The sequence below is a fragment of the Dufourea novaeangliae genome, unplaced genomic scaffold (genome assembly GCF_001272555.1).
Source record: "Dufourea novaeangliae isolate 0120121106 unplaced genomic scaffold, ASM127255v1 scaffold112, whole genome shotgun sequence".
Classification (NCBI taxonomy): domain Eukaryota; kingdom Metazoa; phylum Arthropoda; class Insecta; order Hymenoptera; family Halictidae; genus Dufourea; species Dufourea novaeangliae.
In genome coordinates, this window is record NW_015373993.1 from 1,850,641 (window position 1) to 1,857,624 (window position 6,984).

General features: G+C 42.9%; 1 long non-coding RNA gene across 1 annotated transcript in view; it reads left to right on the top strand.

Annotated features, from left to right (window-relative positions):
* LOC107187820 overlaps positions 1 to 6,984 on the top strand; it is a 104,159-nt gene that overhangs the window by 52,945 nt on the left and 44,230 nt on the right. The window contains exon 2 of the long non-coding RNA XR_001516216.1: positions 2,844 to 2,852. This is a non-coding gene — a long non-coding RNA (uncharacterized LOC107187820). The remainder of the gene's footprint in view (positions 1 to 2,843; positions 2,853 to 6,984) is intronic.

A 6,984-nucleotide genomic window follows, 5' to 3' on the forward strand; every position in this document is an offset into this window, starting at 1 on the left:
CCCTTCTGGATCGTTTTAGTGCTTCGATACGTCCTTTGAAAGAATTCTGCTGCAGGTACACACACATAGAAAGATTCTCCTTGTAGTTTTTTTTAACCCTTTGACTGCGAAAGGCGTACACAGGGTGACCCACCTAATGCGAGGACCTTCAATATCTCACTTGCTTTTGATTTGCAGAAAATTTATCCCTCTATTATTAAAATGACATTTGTGGATTTTTCGTACTCACATTTGCATACAGGTCATACTATTTAGATCATTGGATATACGCCCTCATAACATGTCACGTGAATATCGAGCCACACGTGCTGATTGGTTTTAGATAGCGTACCGTAGTCAAAGAGTCAAAAAAAGTCAAGGGTTAAAACAAGGGTTAAATCATATCAGAAAAATTAAAAGAGAAACGTGACAAACACAGTATTATTCTGACACTTGTTCGATTAAAAACCATTTGTTAAAATGCGACCAACAAACGCTTTTGTCAAGCTTTCTTTTTACATTCAATGATATTAATCGTTATGACAGAATTTTCAAGCGTATATGTACATCAGTTATTCGCCGCACTCTCCCATAACCGCATGTCCGCGAAAGGGTTAATTAAAATGACACCAGCTGTGTGCATAAACGCGGAAGCACGATTCAAAAGTGCCTACGATAATCGTTCGATAATTAACGAGGACTAATTGACGCCCGACCATTCTCATCAATCGTATATGCCATGCAAATCGGTCCGCGCGTTTCGACGTAACCTGGACAGGACTAACGAAACTTCGTACGCGCTGTCGCATTACGAGCTTCCCGCGTGCAAACGAAAATTGACGTTAATGATTTCGACACCTACTCGTCGGCTATCCATTAATATCGGAATATATTTTCGGACGGTACCACGATGGAACGATGGCTGACGACTCGGTGCGATCCGCGTTGTGTGGGGTTGAACGGGTAAGATAGACGATCGAAAATACGCGACGAAGTATTAAATACGGTCGGTTTCAATTTTCCTCCAATGAATGCCGCGAAATGTTATTCCATGAACCGTCCATCACTTGTTCCCCGTTTTCGAACCAATTTTTTCGGGATTAGTACAGTTTATCGGGTTCGAAAAAAAAAAACAAAAAAATATAAAAATTGAATGAGATCTTAAAGGTGAACGGAAGTGTACCTGTTAATTAGGCAGTAGACACAATGCTAGATTCCATGTTTCTCTTCCTGAAAACTTGGAACCCACCCTACGTTCTTGTTTCAACCCTTGGCGACGCAACGATCAGACATTTTAACGACAGCTGCGCGAATTGTTATTCCGAACAAGTAATTCCGTCGATGCCCGGCGTCGAAATTAGATTTCGCGCAGGGTTGGTACTTCCCCCGCTCTCAATTATTGATAATCGATGGATCGAGTGGGCGGTTTCGTTGCTGAACACCCGCGGCAAGTAGGTTAACAAGCGTCATACATTAATCCCCGTGTTATTTGCGCATTACGTTCGACGCGGCGTCTGCACCCCCGTCGTCGCGCGTCTTTCACGCTGGAACGGAAGTAATTATCTGTCGTTAGCGCCTACTACCACCATAATGGAACGAAGAGCCAGCCAGACCCGTCATTTTCGGTTTTACTCGCCTCGACAAGCTCTGCGCAAACAGACGGATGTAACATGTTCGGCGACAATGACGGGGGAGAGGAGAGTGGGCAGAGGGTTGCAAACCCTTCTGCTCGAATCACAACGGCGCCGAACGCAATTTCCCCCGAGGACGGAGAGCGTCTCTGGAATAAGACAGACGCACGTCGAATTTCCGTGTATATACCCTAAACAGGGATTCATCACTCGACTTGAAACGTCGCTTTGTGTGACAGACATATTTTTATTTCGACTGATACAGGGTCAGTCTGGTCTTCACATTGTCTGAATAGTATCGCGGTCGAGACTGGGGACGACGTTCCGTTTAACACTAGAACTATCACAGCAGTCAAAATGACTGATTGGTACATCTTTACAACGATTATTAAAATGTTATAGCGATGTATTTTCTCGGATATTTTACAACTTTCATTTCATTACGAAACTGAAGGAGATTCTTGATGGTCTGGCCATTGCCAGACTTTTCTACTTACCGCGAAAAGGATTCGTGTTATCTGTGTTTCGACGACTATATATTTTTAATTGTCTTGTCAGGTCGTTACCTAAAGGTAGTTGCGTCACTTGCCGAGGTTATCCAATCGTTATAATAATAAATCACCTATTCGACCTTCTGCTCTGCCAAGCGTGAAAGGTCACATCCTACATTCTCCCGTTGAACGTACGAAAAGTCAAGTTCGATCAGTGTCTCCGATCAAAGACGATCAACAATCTCGTTACCGAGAAGATAGGAGGCTCGACGTGTAATTACACGAATCAGAAACTGCAGGATACCGTAATGAGAAGAGACGAGCTCTCCTGGGCGTATCCCTCGTCGAGAACAGCGGACTGAAACGTAGTTCTGAGCCTGTGTTCGACAAAAGCGACCGAGTTCCTCTCCCTCAGGCGGGAAATATTCGCGTTAAATTCAGAATAGTCCGCGGAAAGCGAAATAAATCGGTTTCAGTTCGCTAGCTGCAAGGCCGCGATTTCATCGAACCAATGATAAACTGGACCGCGCGCGTTTACCGTTCGCCGAACTACAAGTGCAATTTATTTATTTTCCTGTTTTTTTTTATCTCTCTTCCTGAAACAGTCCCTCGACAGGGAAAATTGCTATTTCGTTCTGAAATTCCATGAAATATTCATGGCTCCTCGAGAACAGGCGCCGTGAATTTGTCGCCACTTGGTCGGTGTTGTTCGTGAATGTAAGAACATTGTTTTCTGTTTCAGATTCCCGAGGTAGGAACCATTACGGAACGTCGATTTGCGTTTTCCAACCCCAGCTGACACACAAGAGAGCATGGTTTTGTTATTCAATCTTTTCCAGCATCCGTTAAACGCGCAGGTGCTTCTGGCCGACTATGAAAACCAGGTGAAACACTTTCTAGGAACGCATAAATTCCACGTTTTCATCGCTGTGTCCCACAGTCGAGTTGCGGGCCCCAACCCCGGTCGGGCGAATTTATTTCTCGTTCTTAATCCGATTAAAAAAAGTTTAGCTCGAATTAAAGTTACATAAATCAATGTTTCGGAATTAGGACTTAAAGGAATATTTGTCGTCTTCAAGGTTGAATTTTCTTGATATTATGGCGAATTTATATTGTTTCGACTAATTTGACGCACGTAGATCAACTAAATTTTTTTGAACAATGGAGTTAGAACAGTTAAGAAGTCTGGCAACGATTTATTAGAATCCGTTCCTTATAATTATCCATCGCGAGTATACGGAGACCGCGTACGCGGCATTTTTGGAATGTACAAAACGTTCAGTGTTCACCGCCCGGAATAACGCAACAAATTTTTTGTTCTTCCTGGGGCCACGTAGAGTAGTTCGAACGATGAAATTCATTAAAAGAAAATTCGTAATTCTCCCCCGTTGAAAGCGTTTTGATTCCGGTTCCGTTCCAGCGAGCGAACGCCAAAGTTTCGGAACACGATTACGAATTACTCAAGAGAGATATTTTCCCCATCGTTCGTACACTCTTATTCTGTATAAATGTACGGTTAACGGGAAAACCTGGGACGAAATCGAAAATTTCGTGGCTATCGAGGGCGATTTTATATCGATGAAATTACCGCTTGAATTGCCTTCTGTTGAAAGAAAAAAGAACGTTCCCTTCGTTTCTTATGTTTCCGCCTTCGGTCGCAGCTGTTTTCGCGCATTTCAGCCGCGAATCGACTGGTGACGATCGTGTTAAGGGTTTGTTTAATTTTTTAAAGAAAAACTACTGAACTTATCAAGTTGAATAATATATATATTTACTAAATAATATTTGTAAAGTATGCTATATTTTTATAAAGTCACACTAGCATAGCCCCTTCATATTCATCGTTTGTGATTTATTCCGTGCGAACGGGGCGCGGCCAATCAGTGCACGCGCGTGGACAGAGAGCGCTCGAGAAGGGTGCACGAAAGGGGTTGAATAGATTCGCTACTCGTTGCCGCTTCCCTCCTTCGGCCTAGTTTACGGATTCCTGCATCGGTGGAGACGAGACACGGGGTCACCGGGGCTATCGTTCCCGAAGAACTATCGGAATAACATTCGATTTCGAAAGGGATAATTGAAATTCCTACGTGAATCCTCCCTCTCCTAGAATTCTTGGTACGATCGCCGGGAGAAGGCTAGGGAGAGAGAGAGAGCTGATAGGAAATTAATGAAATGTTCATTCTCCGTTTCAATTTTAAACCTTTTCAATAATGAAAACACCCCCCAGTCACAGGCTGGTTATTAATATTAATTTAGAATTGAAAATACGCCCCGTGAACATAAATCGGAAGCGTAAAATGAGTATAGATATACATATATCTGGATACCCAAAGCCAGACTGTATTGAGTCCACTTTTTTTTTAGTCGTTTAGTTTTTAATATAACAGTGTAAAAATGATATCAAGTTCATATTTGCAATATTCACCAATTCTTACCGATGGTTTCGTAAGTTACAAGGTTTTATGTCTTCGTTTATTCGGACCTTCGTTGTCCTGAAAATTCAGTTCCAGAATTATTAGCTTGGTGTGACATTTAAAAATGTGACTCGGTTTCCTGTTTCCACCCATTTACAAACAGCGTTTCGAAGCGAACAATGACAATGTGACTCGCGACTGGGGAGTCTCTAATTACAGATGGAAATAGGACGCAATGAAAAATTCAATTTCAGCCTGTTTGTAAGCGAGGATACGGTGTTTGTGTAATTTGTATTTTACACGGTTCTTCGTCTTTCCACGGGAATTCCGACGACGCACGTTTATTGCGTTTCGGGGGATAACGAGCCGAGGGCATGATGAAACGACGGCGAAAGACTACCGAAGAATATAACAGTCTAATAATCGCGGGGGTTGTACGGGCGTGTATAAAAGGGTTTCATCGCGCCCGCAGTTAACGCTTCTAGCCGTGTAATATCCTCTCGCTCGACGAGCCCCGTGTGCCGTTTTATCAGTCGATGTGAACGAAAGGGGGGTGCGAAAACGAATGCAAGACCAACCGCCACGTTACAGCAGCGACTAATTGTAAAAGAATCGTTATTAACCCTTTGACTTGCGAACACCGCTTTCTGGTGTTCTTCTTGCGTTGTAACAAGAGACTCGGAAATGTTATAAAATATAGGTTATACAGGGTGTTTCATAATTTTTGTCGTACGGTCCTGGTAGAAAAAAGAGCTAAAAATATTCTTTATTCCGTTGAATTTTTACGGATTTGATAGTTCAAGTGTTATTTCGATTTTGATTGGGGTCAATATAATTCGATTAGGAATAGCAAATTGCGATGGTTTATAGAACGGTGCACGAACAGATAAATAAATTCGACATTTTTCTCCACAGGGAACACACGTATTTTATTTTTCAAGTGTCCGTTCCACCGAACGATGAAAAATTCTGTTCCAAGCTGTAACCGCGGTGGAGAGAGACAGTGATAAAATCCGCTTCTTATTCGTGCACAAAGTCGGGCTGAAAATTGCGAGGCAGATGGAAATACCGTTTTCCAGTCCGCGAGAACCCGTGTTCCCTTGATTGCCGGTACTTTCTAAACTACCGGAAGCTGGGGAGCACACCGAGTAGTTCCGCGGGTCGCTACTCTGAACGAAAAAAAAAAAAAAAACAAAAAAAATTGGGCAACAAAGTTTACGAATACTTCGAAACACAGGAATTCCAATCGTCGATACTTCTTAGGAAATACATGAATACTTTCATAGATTCTGTTTACTTCCGGTACATGCGGTTGGCTCTGTCATGGTTAAATTCGATTGAAAAAACAGAAAGTTGGTCAGACTCTTCTTTGCGAATATTCCTTTTGTGATTCCACTCGAAAACAGAACATTCCCCGTGAGCGATGTTGTTCCATAGTTTTGGTCGTACGACCATTGTAGAAAGAGCAGAAAAATTTCCTTTATAGATTATATTCAAATTAATTTACAAATTTCTATGATTGAAAATCAAACATTGGCTTCTGGTCGAATTGCCCCGAATAGAGTGAAAAGATATTTTAGAATTTCTAGACACACAATCTGGAAAGTCGATCGAGGTCTTTGCATATCCGTTTCTCTCATTTGCCGCCTATTCTGTTCGATTAGCCGATCCGAATGCAGATTTCTGATGAAGTTCAAGCGACGTCGTTCCTCACGAGTGTTTTCCATCACGGTATACAGCTCGATGTCGAGCCAGGGGAGTAGTAGTCGTCATTCTTTTCCTATCGGGCTTCACGCTCCGACGGTCGACTCCACTCGACCCCCACCCACCACGACGATAAACGAAATCGACTTCGATTTGCAAGCGGACGATTAAAATAGCCAACTACCGGCGCTATTAAAACCAGCATCATGGATCTTATCGGGAACTCTTTATTTCTCGTTACACTTATTTGTGGTTCAAACAAAAAGTCCAAGAATTTAGGGGCTTACAACGATCATCGAGTGGAGTAAAAAATGTCTAATCAGCATGTAAAATCAAGTCAAGAAATTAATTCCCCTGGTAATTGGCCGTCACGGCAGCAGTATTTCGCGCGTAAAAAGCATTCCTAAAGGGCGGAACTTTGAAGTCACGAACAATGAACCGTGGAATTACGGATGGGGAAAGAGAAGGAAAAAAAAAAAGAAAAACAATTCGACGATCTCATCCGTTTCCCCTATTTTTCACGTCGGAGAAGCACGGAGATCGTATTTCGAAAAATTTACCGCGTCCTCGATCGTTACGAGGCCGAGAGCCACCGCCACGCCAGGGCTTTTTTTTCCACCCTCTTCAATTATCCCCGGAAATGTTCTCGAATATTCATCGCGGCCGCATCGCCGTTGCCTCCCATTCCCCCTCCATCTGTGCATCGATCGTCCCGTAAAACTTTTATCGCCGGATAGATTCATACGCTTGGCACGGGATCGCGAG